We start from the raw sequence: 17,191 nt of genomic DNA on the forward strand, positions 1-17,191 counted from the left end.
GGGAGGCCGAGAAGATATATACCTCCCGACAATTGCGTCTTATATTCGTACTACTTATCCTAACGGATACGATATCCGGAGCCGACTATACGCGATAGCAGAGTCTTCTATAGAGGGATATATATAAAGATCTATATATCGAACTACGGCGCGGAGGCTACGTAGGAAGGTATAAGGAGATAAATGCTACTACTAAAAGTTATAGTAAGTAGTAGCTATATACCGAATTAGTTACTAACGGATATAAGGTATCGGGCTATAGACTACCGAGTCCTAATCCTACGTAGGCGAAAATGCATAGCAGCAACGACGCTATCGCTTAAGAAGAAGCGTTAGTCGATATAGGAAACGAAGACAGGAACAAACTCTACGTTTAATAAAACGCCTACCTTCTTAATAACAGTTAAAGGCGAGCCTTTACCGATATTACGAACGATATCGACTAGAATCCGTTAACGGCGCACTTTTTTATCTAAGGTCTAGAAGGCTACGGGAAGACGTTCCTATACCGTATACTCGTAGCGACCTATAGAGTACGTAGCCTTATCGTATTATATATCGCGTCTTTAGGTATCGCCGTACAGCTGCTTCCTAGCAGTCGTATAGCGCACTCCTGATTCAAACTTCCTTTAAATAATACCGGGCGGCAGGACTGTCCTATTATATAAGACATAATAGACGCTAAGCTAATCCGAAAGACTTATCTAGTTATTTGGGACGAAGCCGCGATATAGAACAGTCGCGATATTATAGCCACATATCGACTCTTTTACAAGTTACGATTAGGTAGTAACGGCTAGGGTAACGAACTATTCTTCGCGGGAGTCTCCGTCGTATTCGGCGGCGACTAGGTATAGACTCTTCTAGTGCTTCCTAAGTATAAGAAGTCTTCGAAGGAAGCAGACGTAACAGCGATTATATTTAAAGCCTTCCTAATCTAGAATAAGATTAAGGTGCTCTATCTCTAGCAAAATATACGGCTCGTAGATAGCAATCCGCGGAACGTCGACTTCTACCGCTAGACCCTCTATATTATATACGACGACGTGTTCGATCGATTTATTAAGCTACTAATATACGTCGGAAGAGTCTAGGACCTTAGCGAGCTTATCGATTTCGTCTTTCTAAGATAGGGTATTGTTAAGGCTAAGTACGACCTAGTATTCTATCGTTCTCGAGCTATCCTTTATATAACGAACGATACCGCCTACGAGATTAACGAACGTATCGTAGACGACCTGCCGTACGGTACAATTCGCGAATATCGCTACGAGGATAAGATAGAGAAGTTGCCTAGCGATAAAGACTAGCCTCCGGAAATCTTAAGCCTTTTAAAATCTATCTAGAATACCGAGCTCTAGATTCCTTGCCTACGGATCCGGGTAGGTATGCTAATAATAATTATACGGAATATCTATAAGACGGTAGAACTCGTAAACGGAACGCGGGTTGTCGTCGTAAAAACACTCTAGTTCGGGGTTAAAGTTTAGAAACTACTAGACGACGATAATTAGGAAGTGTACTAGATACCGCGAATCTAGATACATTCGAACAAAGGCCTACCGTTTACTCTTAAGCGATATTAACTTCCGCTTCGACCTTGTTTCGTAATAACGATAAATAAATCTTAGGGTTAATCCCTAGTATATATCGGTATCGACCTTCGATAGCCTATATTTAGCTACGGCTAACTCTTCGTAGCATTCTTACGCGTTACGGACGTATACAACCTCCGCGTACTTATTAACGGAAAGTATGCTTTTATATAGGGCGGCGACTCCCTAAATAAGGTGTTTCGCTTAGCTCTATTATATCTGCCTAAGCGTCTCTACGACTTTATTTTTAAGGATAGAAATCTGTTTATAGGTATAACCTCTAACGTCCTATTACGCGGAGCGACATACGCTATACCTACTAGCTCTACCGGACTAGCGTAGTAACCGCGACGCCCGTAGGGTACTCTTAACTACGTACCTCGAGCGTATATTCCCGAAATCGCTAAACCGCCTACCGGTTCTACTCGAGACGCTATAGAACCCGAAGACGAGCCTAACTAGTATACTCGAAACTTTGCGGGTCTAGACCGCGAAGTAGGTAGCGATAGCAGCCTTCCGCGTAGGGTAGAAAGGGGTCCTAGGGCATTCGTACTAGGTAATAACGAAGATAGGACGTTAGTCGATACTAGAGTCGGACGATAGCTAAGCCGGCGAGAAACTGCGCTAACTATAGTACTAGCGAAAAGTTCGCGCCGACCGTTATTCGTAGAACTTCCTAGATACTAACTAGACGACTCCTTAGTCTACCTCTAGAACTTAGCCCCGGGTCCTAGTAACGCCTAATAGATAATATAAGTTACGGCTAAAATAACACCTTCGAAGGAGATTACGTAGGTAGATCTAACTAAGACCTTATCGATACTACCTACGCTAGTACCTATACCGGTACCTCGTTCCGCATCTACGGCGCGTATAATCTAACAGATTTCTAAGGATACTACGCCTATTCTAGGTCCTTCGTTCTCTAGGAACCGACTACCCGGATAATCCGTATTCCTCTCGAAGCCTATATCCCGCACTTAAGACTCTACTCCGACCTCGATAGTATACGCTCTAACGCTACCTTATACTCTAAGGCTAGGCGACGTTGCTAAGGGGAAGGCTCCGGTTGTCGGATATAAATAAGAAGCTAAGATCCTTAGTATGCTTTAAGACGTAGATCTCGACTTCGATATAGAAGACTTTTAGGCTGCGATTAGTAGTTATTCTCTATAATATATATATATAAAACTTCTCTATCCGTAGTAGCATTTTTTTCTCTTTAGGTATAGAGGTTAGCTACCTAAATACGGTTAGCGTATTACTACTTCTCCGAAGCACTAAGAACCTTATTATTTAGCCGCTTATCCCCTGTCTATATAAGCTAAGTTCCCGGTAGTTCTCTTAGTTATCCTCCTTTTTCTTCGGGTTCTCTACTATACTCCTAGCGCTAATACAATATCGAGCCTTAATATTGTACCTAAAGTAGGAAAGGACTACGCGCAACAATTCGTATAAGTAGTAGTAGAAGCATATTAAAAAGGTGAAATTTAAGAAACTAGAACTACGGACTACGCGCTAGTAAAGAAAATCGTAAGCAGTAAAGGGCGAGATCTAGTATTTCGAGAGGGCTATATACGTATACTAAGAGAAGGCGTAACGTAGAAGGGTACCGATAAGAGAGCGAGGCGAGCGGCGCTAGTCTATATCCTCGGTATAGACGCTAGAAGTTGCGCTATACTAAACTGTCCCTTTCCTTCGAAATATAGAACTTACGAATCTAACTATAGTTATTTCGAAGGGTGCCGTTATTCCTATAACCTAGCGCTAAAGCTACTATATAGCAATTGCGCTTATAGAGGAGATCCTAGGAGCTATACTAGCTATATAAACTATAACCGGAAGAGAGTAGCATTACTAGAATTCGAAGATAGCGGGCGGGCTTCGAAATTAAATACTCGACCTCTATCTACGGAGTACGAATAGGAAGAGGGCACCCTAGAATATTAAGAGACTATCTCCGCCGAGGATACTAGCTACTAGTAGGAATACGGCTTTACCCCGGACGTATCTTAGAAAGCGGAAGAACTTAGGCGAAGTATAAGCAAAGCATAGCTCTAGCAACTCTTCGAGTTTCTAGCGGAATTGTTATATTCTAATTCTCCTACGTTTCCGACGTAGCATATTTAAGATATATATTACGAGAGTATTAGCGAGATTGCAAGCGGTTATATACCGGAAATAGGTAGTAAGCGAGCTCGTATAGGAGTCGTCGCGGCAGTAGAGCGGACTTAACTAGATTAGGTACACATTTTAAACCGACTACGATACGAATAGCAATAACGGCGGTAACGTACTAAGAAACGCGAGATTAAACATTACTAGCTTCGCCGACCGATATTATAGGCCTAGTATATATCTATTATACGAGCAGACGAGATAAAAATAGGAAGGAGAAGATTATAAGTTACTTTATAGATTTCATTTTTTGCGAAGGGCTAACTAACCTCCGTAGAGTATATATATCGGTCCGCGCCCTATAGTATAGATAGTATATCTTATCTTATTTCCTCTCGCTTTTTCTAACTTTTAACTTCTTAATTAGCATACTATTCTTAGATTATCGCGTTCTTCCGAGTAGCGGCGATATAGATTCCTATAGCAAATCGATTCCTAGGTCCTATCTAGACGAAAGGAGAGCTAGCGCCGAAGTCCTAGGTAAAGTCCGATTCTAGGAGGGTAGCGTACAACTACGCGTTTATAGTAGAGGTACCTAGCGACTACTAGTACTCGATAGTCTTAGCGCCCTCTTAGAGGACGATAGTATAGTTAAAAGTAAGGCGGCGTACTACGCTACTAACGAAACGTACGAAGACTTCGCCTACGACGAGCTTTAAGGGTTAGTATATCTAGTAATATATATTTATAAACGAGACTTACTAGAGTCGCGACCCTCTTAGAGCCGGTCTTCTTAACTAGAACTCGCTTTATAGAGTAAGGGGGAGACTCGTTAGAGGACGTGCCGGCGAGATCGATAACTTCCTTACCCTTAAACACTTAAGCGACTAATACTATTAGCGACGCGGTTATAAAGGTTTAGCGACAATGTTAAACTTACCGGTAGCGCTCGAGATCTTGCTCGGGGTTTCTATAGGGGCTAGTATAGAGGGTAGGTATAGTATCTAGCTTAGTAAAGATAGAAAGGGAGCAGTAACGAGTCGTAGTAGTAGTAGTATGTTAGGGCTAAAGAGGCTATACGTGATTGGCATGTAATTAGGCCGAGTGAAGCTAGGGTCTTAGTGCCTTAGGCAGGGCTTAGCGCTTAGCGTTAGGCTAACTAGCCTGCCTTCCTCCCTCTCCTTTTAGATCTCTATCGAATACTATACTAATTTACTACTACCCTATCTACCTGCTAACATAACCCTTCTTATATAGTATTCGATCTACCCTTTAAGGGCAGCAGCTAGATAGTCCTTATTTTAAGCTTTTAAGCGGTATAGCTACGAAAAACTATCGATTTAACTATATTGCGCCCGAAGAACGGGACCTATACGTACTACTCTACTAAAACAACCGTACCAATTATTAAGCAAGGCCTTCTATACGGCCTATTACACTAAGTCAAGCACATTAGGCCGATACTCGCTAATTCCGCTATATCCGTACTATAAGGGGCTATAATACATTATTAGTACTACCCCTTATTATAATAGCCGGTTTATCGCGAAGTAACAACAACCGTACTACCGCTAGTAGCGCTAGCAATAACAACGCTAGTAGCATAGTACCTGCTAAAGTGCCTACTAAAGCACCTGCTAAAGTACCTACTAAAGAGCCTGCTACTAGACCTGCCGAAGAACCTGTAGTTCTAGGCGACGACCTAGAATTGCCTATTAACGACATTCTTAACAATATTGTTAATCGACGATATAGCTAACTAGCCTTTAGGCCCTAGCTAGTAGCGAGACTTTAGGAAGCTACCTAAAACAGGCTCGCTGCTCTACGCTAAGAACAACAGCTAAAGGATAATCTCCTTAAGATTCGTCGCCTTTAGGAGGCCCTAACAACTAATACTAAGCCGATAGCAGGGCCGTCCTTACTATTAGTCCTAGTCTAGAAGAAGGATGCTAAACTTAAGGACTGCACCGTGTTTAATAGCTCTAGTCGAAAGCAATACAATAACTATATTCGTAACTGTAAGCTTAACTAGCGCAATATACCGAGAGCGCTACTAGATAACTATTCCTTAGTTGTCTATACTATGCAGTATATCAACGGTGACCCTAAGCGTATATAGGATAACCATTTTAATTCCCTTTACGACTAGACCGCTATTCAATAGCAGGATTACAAGACTATTATGCTAAACACCCTTAGCAACCCTATATTACGCTAGCAGCACGCCTAAGACTAATACCTACGTGCTAAGCAAAAGGCCGACTAAACCTCTCGATCCTTCGAGGCCTATCTAAAGACCCTTAAGGACGATTTGCTACCTAAGACCGACTCTATCTAGATATCTAAGATACGACCTAAACTAAGATAGGAACTAGTCCTTGAATTAGACCGCCGCCGTATGTTCGAACAGGCCAATCTTATACGCATTCAATTCATAGTTAAAGTAGAGACTATAGAGCGTATAGTATAGCTATAGCAACGGTTAGAATCTAAGATACGACTATCTACTAACCGTAGCCGCGGTAGAAACTAAGGAGGTACTCCCCAAACTAACACTACTAACAATAGAAACAGTAACGACTAACGTGGAAGAGGCAGGGGCCGATACCGCGGTAGAAACCCCTAGCGAGGAAGAGGATAAGGAAGGGGCTTATTTCTATATACCCCTAATCGTTTATCTAATTCTAGTACCAATTCGAGCGGACCTAGCGGTGCCCTAACTAGATACAAGTGCTTTAATTGTAACAGCACTACTCATTTACTAGGCTAATGTAATAGGCCCCGAGACTAGGCCCGAGTCGACCGTGCTACCGCTAAATACCGAAAGTACCTCTTAGCCGCTAATGCTACCTCTATTAGCCCTTCTAACTATTCGAAAAAAGAATAAGCGCCGCACTAACTATTAGCCTTGTACGGCGTAAGACTATCGACATTGTACTAGCTATTATACGCACCTGTCTCGTATCGGACTCGTATAGCAACAATTATAGAGCTAAGGTTATGCTAGACCTAGGAAATTCAGTTAGCGCCCTTATTAGCTATCGCCTAGCTAAGCAATTAGACCTTCGACAACTGCCGAAGACTAACCTGCTAACCCTTACTTAGTTTAATAACGCTCGGTACTTAACCTACGGAGCCTACTATATCTATATAGCTCTAAAGGACGACCTCGGAAATGAACGCCTACTAAACTTTACTGCCTACGCGGTAGACATAGACAGCCTCCTATCCGACATTGTTATTAGCAACCCTATTCTTAAGTACTATACTATAGTTATAGACTTAGGCAGTCAACAATAGCGATTTAGAATCGCTAGGAAAGAGGACATTAAACACATCGATATTAGCGAGTGTCCTAATAATATTAGGGTCCTATTTATTAGCAACCTAACTCCCGCCTTAGCTAATCCAACTGCCGACCTGCTCGGTAGTAATAACGATGAACTAGTGCCCCCTAATAGCATAGATCCTAAACAGCTTAAGCGTATACTAGAACCTATTCGAGAGACCTATATTAATGTATTCAAACACTACTTAGCATCGACATTGCCTATATTTAAAGAGACGGATTATAAGATTAATATTATAGAGGGCAAAGAGGTCCCTTTTAGACCCCTCTACAACCTTAGTAAACGAGAGCTTGCTATATTGCGTAAGTACCTAGAGGAAAACCTAGCTAATAGCCGGATACAGTATAGTAACAGCCCTGCTAGTGCCCCTATCCTGTTCGTACTAAAGAAAGATAGTAGCCTACGCCTCTATATCGATTATTATAGGCTCAATGCTATTACTATTAAAGATCGTTGTCTACTTCCTCTTATTAATAAGGCCCTCGATCGCCTTTCTAGTACCTACTACTATACTATATTAGACATTAAGGACGCCTATTACCGCATCCGTATTCGTAAGGGCGATGAATAGAAGACAGCCTTTCGTACTCGCTATAGCCATTTTGAGTACTTAGTTATACTATTTAGGCTAGCTAATGCCTCTGCTACATTCTAGTCCTACATTAATCGGGCCCTATTAGGCCTATTAGATTACCTCTATATAGTTTACCTAGATAACATCCTAGTTTATATACACTCTCCTAACATTGCGGAACACTAGGCTACAGTCCGTAAGGTACTCGATCGCCTAAGGGCCTATAGCTTATATTGTAAGCCTTCTAAATGCACCTTTGCTACTAAAGAGGTATCCTTCCTTAGCTTCCTCGTATTAACCGAGGGTATTAAGGCTAATCCTAATCGGATTAAGACTATTACTAAGTAGCCGACGCCTACTAGTATTAAAGAGCTTCAATTATTCCTAGGTTTTGCTAACTTCTACCGTCGATTTATCGAAGGTTACTCGCGGCACGTAATGCTACTAACTAAGCTTACTAAAACCAAGGCCAACCCGACTAGAGAGTTCAAATAGACTAACAGAGTATAAGCCGCTTTTAACGGTCTAAAGCGACGCTTTACTAAAGTCCCCTTGTTATACTATTTCGTACTAAATAAGCAGATCCGAATTGAGACTAACGCTTTACAGTTCGCTATATCGGCTATTATATCCTAGCAATCAGATAATGACTATTACTAGCACCCGATTGCCTTCTTCTCGAGGAAGATAATTAATACAGAGCGTCGCTACGAGATATACGAGCAAGAGCTCCTAGCTATTGTCGAGGCCTTTAAGCATTAGAGGCACTATCTCGATAGTGTATAGCACACTATTTAGGTCTATACGGACTATAACAACCTCCGTAGAATTACGAAAGTTACTAGGGTTATAGGTCGATAGGCTAGATAGGCCGTCTACCTCGCTAGGTTTGATTTTAATATATTATATCGGCTAGGCGTAAGCAACCCTGCTAATAGCCTATCGAGGCGACCTAATTACGATAGCGGGACTTAGCAATCTATTAATTCATTGTTTCTAACCCTGTAGTATAAGATTGCTATAGCCCGTATTGTTAATAAGTACGCGTAGGATAAGCGGCTTACCGGACTCCGCGACGGCTTAAAGCATATTAATGCTCTTACTATATTAATAGTGCGTATTAAGGCAAGAGCTAAGGATACAGACAGGAGAAGTTATAATAACTCCCTAGTCGATATCGCTATATATAGTAATAGCGATTAAAGCACTAATGCAGTTAATCCGGCTGCTAGTGCTATTAGATATATATAATACGTACCTCGTTTAATAGCGAGGGTACTATTAAATAACCTTGCAAATAGGGATAGTTAATCGTTTATAGATGAGCTATTACGGGCTTAGCAGAGGGACGCCTTTGCTACTAAACGTATAGACAAGCTTGTAAGTAGGCGAAAGACTCGATCTAGTAAGAGTAACAACTAGTCGATCGATAATAAAGGTCATTTGAAGTTTAAGGGCAGATACTATGTCCCCGCTAAATATTCGATCCGATAAGAGCTTCTTAAGCGACACTATAATAGTAAGCTTACCGGTTACTATAGTATAGAGAGGTCGTACGAGCTACTATCGCGTATATACTACTAGCTAAATAGTAAGCGGGACATAAAGGACTACGTAAATACGTGTACCGTATATCAACGAGTTAAAGCACTAAAGCACTTACTATTTAGCGAGTTGTCTTTACTCCCTATTCTAAAGAAGCTATTTGCTAAGCTTATAATGGATTTTATTATAGGCCTCCCGCCTACTAAGCGTAGGGGCAGCAAGGATGTGTATAATGCTATCCTAGTTATCGTAGATCGGTTTACTAAGGGCGCTCGTTACATTTCTACCCGAAAGGATTAGACGGCTATTAACCTAGCTAAGTCGTTATAGAACAATATCTTCTATAGCTATTAGGGAACCCCTAAGGGGATAGTCTCCGACCGGGGCTCGACATTTATATCTTACTATTAGAGTGAGATTTGCCTATAGCTAAGACTTAAGCATCGCCTGTCTATAGCATTCTATCTACAAACAGATAGTTAGACTAAAAGGCAGAATGCTACCCTATAGTAGTACCTACGCAGTTATATTAACGAGAACCCTAACGACTAGGTCAACCTCCTATAGCTAGCTAAATTCGTATACAATAACAGTGTCCACTTATTAACTAAGGTGTTACTATATATAGCTATAATAGGCTAGAACGTAGCTATACTATAAGATCCCCTATCGCTCGAGGCCGAGCGTAAGGAAAGGGAAGCGGGTTAACCTAAGATACTAGCGGCTATTAAGAGGGTTTAAAAGATGCGAGAAATCTATACTAAGATAGCTAAGAAGCTAACAAAGGCTTAAGAGTACCAAAAGACCTACTATAATAAGCGTTACACACCGATAACCTTTAAGCAAGGCGATATAGTTATACTTAGTATAAAGAACCTCCGTATCCGCAAACACCTATTACCCGATAGCAAAACACGCCCTAAACTAGCACTACGGTTCATTGGCCTATTCCGAATCCGAGAACCGAAGGGCAATAGCTAGGCCTACTAGTTATAGCTTCTACCTTATTATACTATCTATAATACCTTCTATATCTCCCTCCTTAAACTGTACTACTAACGCGAAGGCGATAAAGCGCCTACTAAGTTAGAAGAAGTCTTAGCTAATAGCGAAGAACTATGGTCTATAGAACGTATCCTAAACTATCGGACTAGACAAGGCAAGAAGGAGTACCTATTAAGATAGTAAGGCTATTCACTAGAATAGGACTTATAGGAAGCTAAAGATTCCTTTAAGGACATAACCGAGTTGTTAGATAAGTATTAGACTAGCGTAAAGAACAAGAAGAAGGCTAAAAGCTTATAATGTTACTATTAAGGCCTAGGATTAATGCTACCCCCGGGGTGCTATTAGCTAACTAATTAGAGACAAGCAATTGTTAGTAACAAAGGACAATAAGACTATACCCGGCGCGCTACGACGCGTTAATTAATCAATCGCATACTCTTTTAAGGGCTCTACCTCTTTACTAACGCGCCCTATAGGTCCCCCTCTTGTTCCCTTATTCTAACGAGGCCTCGAGGCCTAAGCGATCGGCGAAGGCGCGCGCGTAGCGGATAGTGTCGGCGGTGTGTTAGAAGAAACGGCACACGCCTATATTAGTAATAGTGTTACAGAGTGTATTGCTATTTAGGAAAGGAAGGACACGGCTATATTAGTAACGGTATTGCCGAGTTGTTGTTAGTTGAAGAAGGAAATTAGAAGCAAGGTAAAGTTAGCGCTAAGACGACTAGCGCCGCTATTATTAACATTACTTGCTGTTGCCGCTGCGCCTATAGACACAACCTCACCTGCACTACGAGCCGGAGCGCACCCTACTAGACAAGTTAAAAGAATAGCTATATTAAAGGTTTGATTAAAACTTTAATCAAAACTTTAAGCCGCTTAAAAGATTAAGCGACTAATAGACTAACTAACTAAGGGCAAAACTATAGAGCTAAGCTAGCCGGGGTCGATCTTGCGGATAATAGGTTACTCCTTAATCTATCTAACCCTTCAAGCGAGGCGAACCTCTACTACTACACTTATAATAGCCTTTACCTATAGAAACTAGACGAGCTGTGTTTTTAAAAAGATATAATTAGTTAACACTTAAAGGCTGCCAAACCTAACTAATTAGGGCTAGCGAAACTACGAACAATAATAGTCCTCGTAATAATAAGAACAATCCCTCGGAAACGGACAAACCCTCGGAAGCGGACATTTCTAGGTCTTTTAAGAGTAGACGTAAAGAACTCGGTACGACATTACTTAGAGCGGAGGCAGGGCTACAATACCTCGTACGTCTACCTATTATAGTAGGGAAGACGCGCTCGTATTATAATTAGTCGAAGGCCCTCAATTCTCGTAGATATATATTACTTTATTGTATATAAGAATAGCGCAGTTAGAGTTGCATATTGTGTTGTATTAGAAGTGAGGTTTGATATAGTTATATAATTAGGTAGTTAAGTGTTCAATTTAGCGCGGACTAAGTAGCTTATTAGACCTGCTAAGTTAGCAGCAATAGAGGTCGAGATTGGAATATAGACAGGCTATAAGGGCGCGGCCTTTAGAAGGGAAGCGTATATTAGGGCCAAAGAGGCTACACGTAATTAGCATATAATCAGGCCGAGTAAAGCTAGGGTCTTAGTGCCTTAGGCAGGGCTTGGCGCTTAGCGTTAGGCTAACTAGCCTGCCTTCCTCCCTCTCCTTTTAGATCTCTATCGAATACTACACTAATTTACTACTACCCTATCTACCTGCTAATATAACCCTTCTTACATAGTAGAAGTAGTAGTAAGTAGAAGAAGTTATTATTAGAAAGGCGCGCGATTTATAAAGCGCGATTTATAACGATTTCCGCCTTATTGCCTAGCGTAGCACGGCTATAGCCGCTGTAGAATCTTCTAGAATCTAGCTTACCCTATCCCGCTCGTCGCCTTAGCCTTTACTTATAGCTCTTTGGCCTTTACTTATAGCACTTCGTCCTTTACTTATAGCTCTTCGAGCTATATAAACACTAGTTATAGGTTAATAACCTATCGCTATAATCTGTAGATTATACAGTTATTAAGTAAACGGTTTTATAGTAGATTATAGGTTATTACGGCTCTATTAGGTTATTAGTTTTAGCTCTTCTACGGACGTGTCCTATCGCGTTACTAGTACTATAGATTGCCTTGTCTACCTCTTAGTTATTCAATTTAAGCTCTTATAATAGCTCCGAAGCGTAAACGTCGTCTAGCAAAGAAGAATAAAGCCTTAAAGGCGACGAAGTATCTAGAGCTTAAGCGCTATATAAATAAGCATCTCTAGTTCTATCTCGACTAGTTAATTAAAATTAAGGCGAAGTAGACCGATAGTAGAAACTTCTAGTTAAAGGACCTCCGGCCTATTATAGCGACAATAAGTAAGAAGTTTTAGCTCTAGTTTAAAGATATAGCTCTTAAGAATAAATAGGCTATAATAAAGCGAGAATAGGGTTTCTAGGTTATCTATTTAACTTATATTAGCGGCTAGAATAGATAGCCTCCTCGAGGGACCGCTAAAGCCGAAAATACTTATAATAAGGCATATCTAGAGTATACTATCTTTCTCGAGTAGAAGCTAGCGTAGAAGGTAGAAATAGAGGCGCTCGTAGGCGTAGATATCGCGATAGGTAATAGCGCTAAGACGGCGGCTTCGTTAGCGGAAGATAAGCTAACTAATTCGATAAGTAGTCGAGGGTCGGACGAAGAGGATAAGGACTCGAGTAATAGTAGTAGCGACAGCGGCGAAGAATCTAAGGACGACGATTAGCTAAGCGAGTACAAACGATAGGTAAAGCGCGCGGCGAAGAAGTAGAAGATAAATAAGAAGAAGTCTCTAAAAGCGAAGGTAGAAGGCAAGCGTATCTACCGCCGCTAGATAGCCGAGGCCGCTACTAATAAGGATATTATTACGAAGGCGTTTAATCCGCTAAAGGATATACTAGCTAATTTCCTTTACAAGTCTAACGCTAAGTCTTCTATACTAATACTACGAGTTAAGGATTCTTTAGAGCTAGTATATAAGCGGCTATTTAATCCGGAAGTGCTAAAGGAGTAGCCGTTTACTATAAAGAACAATATAGCGAAGGAGGTTAGAAAGGTGCTATACCGCGCAAATATTGCCGTCTTAATAATATGTTAGGGCCAAAGAGGCTATACGTGATTAGCATGTAACTAGGCCGAGTGAAGCTAGGGTCTTAATGCCTTAGGCAGGGCTTGGCGCTTGGCGTTAGGCTAACTCTCCTACCTTCCTCCCTCTCCTCCTAGATCTCTATCGAATACTAAACTGATTCACTACTACCCTATCTACCTGCTAACATAACCCTTCTTATATAGTATTCGATCTACCCTTTAAGGGTAGTAGCTAGATAGTCCTTATTTTAAGCTTTTAGCGGTATAGCTACGAAAACTATCGATCTAACTATATTACGCCCGAAGAACGGGACCTATACGTATTATTCTATCGAAACAACCGTACCAATCATTAAGCAAGGCCTTCTATACGGCCTATTATACTAAGTTAATCGTACTAGACTAATATCTACTAATTCCGCTATATCCGTATCTTAGGGGCTAATAATACATTATTAGTGTTACCCCCTATTATAATAGCCGGCTTATTACGAAACAACAACCGTGCTACCGCTAGCAGCGCTAGCAATAACAACGCTAGTAGCATAGTACCTACTAAAGTGCCTACTAAAGCACCTGCTAAGGTGCCTACTAAAGAGCCTACTACTAGGCCTGCCGAAGAACCTATAGTTCTAGGTAACGACCTAGAATTGCCTGTCGACGATATTCTTAACAACATTGTTAATCGTCGATATAGCTAACTAGCCTTTAGTCCTTAACTAGTAGGGAGACTTTAAGAAGCTACCTAAAACAGGCTTACTGCCCTACGTTAAGAATAATAGCTAAAGGATAATCTCCTCGAGATCCGCCGCCTATAGGAAGCCCTAACAACTAATACTAAGCCGATAGCAGGGCCTTCCTTACTATTAGTCCTAGTCTAGAAGAAGGATGCTAAACTTAAGGACTGTACCGTATTTAATAGCTCTAGCCGCAAGTAGTACAATAATTATATACGTAATTGTGAATTGAACTAGCGGAATACACTAAGGGCCCTGCTAGACGACTATTCGCTAGTCGTCTATGCTATGCAATATATTAATAGAGACCTAAAGCGTACCTAGGATAACTACTTTGACTCTCTTACTAATTAGACCGCTATTTAGTAGCAAGACTATAAGACTATTATGCTAGACACCCTTAGAAACCCTATACTAAGGCAACAACACGCTTAGGACTAATACCTTCGAGCTAAACAAAAGACTAATTAATCGGCCCGTTTATTTAAGGCCTATTTAAAGACCCTCGAGGACGATCTGCTAGCTAAGACCGACTCTATCTAGATTTCCGAAATACGCCCTAAATTGCGATAGGAATTGGTCCTTAAATTGGACCGCCGCCGTGTGTTTGAATAGACCAACCTAACACGCATTTAATTCATAGTCGAGGTAGAAACAGCTAAACGAGCTGTCTAGCTCTAGTAACGACTAGAATTAAGGATCCGACCTGCTAGCAACCGTAGTAACCGTAGCCGCGGAGGAAACTAAGGTTCCTACTAGGACAACAATGCTAACAATAGGAACAGTAACGATCGTAGAAGAAGCCGTAGCCGGCGGCTATATAGAGGAGGCTACGATAGAGGCCGTAGAAGGGGCTCGTATCCCTATAGTACTAATCGCTTAGCTAATAACAGCGGCAATAGCTATAGCAATCCCCTAACCGGACTAAAGTGCTTCAATTGTAATAGCACTAGCTATCTACTAGGCTAATGCGACAAACCTAAGGACTAGGCCCGAATCGACCGTACTACCGCTAAATACCGAAAGTACCTTTTAGCAGCTAACGCTACCCCTATAGGCCAACCTTCGAAAAAAGAGTAAGCGCCGCACTAACTATTAGCCTCGTGCGGCGTAAGACTATCGACATTGTGCTAGCTATAATACGCTCCTGCCTTGTATAGGATACGAAGGGTACTAGCTATTAAACTAAGGTTATACTAGATCTAGGAAATTTAGTTAGTGCCCTTATTAGCTATCGCCTAGCTAAGCAATTAGACCTTCGATAACTGCCGAAGACGGACCTACTAACCCTTGCTTGGTTTAATAACGCTCGGCACTTAACCTATAGAGCCTACTATGTTCCTATAGCTCTAAAGGACGACCTCGGAAATAAACGCCTACTAGACTTCACTGCCTACGTAGTAGATATAGACAACCTATATAGGGGAGCTACTATTGTTATTAGCAACCCTGTTCTTAAGCACTATGCTATAGTTATAGACTTAGGCAGTTAACAATAGCGATTTAGAATCGCTAGGAGAGAGGACATTAAACACATCGATATTAGCGAGTATCCTAATAATATTAGGGTCCTGTTTATCGGCAACCTTATACTAGCCTCCGCCTTAGCTAATCTAACTACCGACCTGCTCGGTAGTAATAACGATAAACCTATGCCCCCTAATAGTATAGACCCTAAACAGCTTAAGCGTATACTAGAGCCTATTCGAGAAACCTATATTAATGTGTTTAAACACTACCTAGCATCGACATTGCCTATATTTAAAGAGACGGATTATAAGATTGATATTATAGAGGGTAAGGAGGTTCCTTTTAGACTACTCTACAACCTTAGTAAGCGCGAGCTTACTATATTGCGTAAGTACCTAGAGGAGAACCTAGCTAATAGTCGTATTCGGTATAGTAATAGCCCTACTAGTACACCTATCCTATTCGTACTAAAGAAGGATAGTAGCCTACGTCTATATATCGACTATCGTAGGCTTAATGCTGTTACTATTAAAGACCGCTGTCTACTCCCTCTTATTAATAAGACCCTCGATCGCCTTTCTAGGGCTTACTACTATACTATACTAGATATTAAGGATGCGTACTATCGTATCCGTATTCGTAAGGGTAACGAATAGAAAACAGCCTTCCGCACTCGCTATAGCTATTTCGAGTACTTAGTTATACTATTTAGTCTAGCTAATGCCCCTATAACATTCTAGTCCTATATCAATCGGGCCCTTTCGGGCCTATTAGACTATCTCTATGTAGTTTACCTAGATAACATCCTAGTTTACACACATTTACCTAATATTACAGAATACTAGGCCGCAGTACGTAAGGTCCTCGACCGCCTACGAGCCTATAGCCTATATTGCAAACCTTCTAAATGCACCTTTGCTGCTAAAGAGGTGTTATTCCTTAGCTTCCTTATTTCAACCGAGGGTATTAAGGCTAATCCTAACCGGATTAAAACAATTACTAAATAGCCTGTTCCTACGTCTATTAAAGAGCTTCAATTATTCCTAGGTTTTGCTAACTTCTACCGTCGGTTTATTAAGGGCTACTTACGGCATGTGATGCCCCTAACTAAGCTTACTAAAACTAAGGCTAACCTAACTAGAGAGTTTAAATAGACTAATAGAGCACAAGCCACTTTTGACGGCCTAAAGCAACGCTTTACTAATGTCCCCTTATTGCACTATTTCGTACTAAGTAAGCAGATCCGTATTAAGACTAACGCTTTACAGTTTGCTATATTAGCTATTATGTTACAACAGGCTAATAACAATTACTAGCACCCGATTGCCTTCTTCTCGAGGAAGATAATTAATGCTAAGCGTCGCTACGAGACCTACGAGTAAGAGCTCTTAGCTATTGTTAAAGCCTTTAAGCACTAGCGCTACTATCTCGATAGTGCTTAGTATACAATTTAGGTCTATACAGACTATAACAACCTCCGTAGCATTACTAAGGTTACTAGGGTTATAGGTCGATAGGCTAGATAGGCCGTCTATCTCGCCGGGTTTGATTTAATATGTTATATCGGCTAGGTGTAAAGTAACCCTACTAATAGCCTATCGAGGCGACCTAATTACGATAGCGAAAACTAACACATTAATTCTTTGTTTCCAACCCTGTA

This window comes from Pseudocercospora fijiensis (assembly GCF_000340215.1).
Source record: "Pseudocercospora fijiensis CIRAD86 unplaced genomic scaffold MYCFIscaffold_9, whole genome shotgun sequence".
In the NCBI taxonomy this organism is placed as follows: Eukaryota; Fungi; Ascomycota; class Dothideomycetes; order Mycosphaerellales; family Mycosphaerellaceae; genus Pseudocercospora; species Pseudocercospora fijiensis.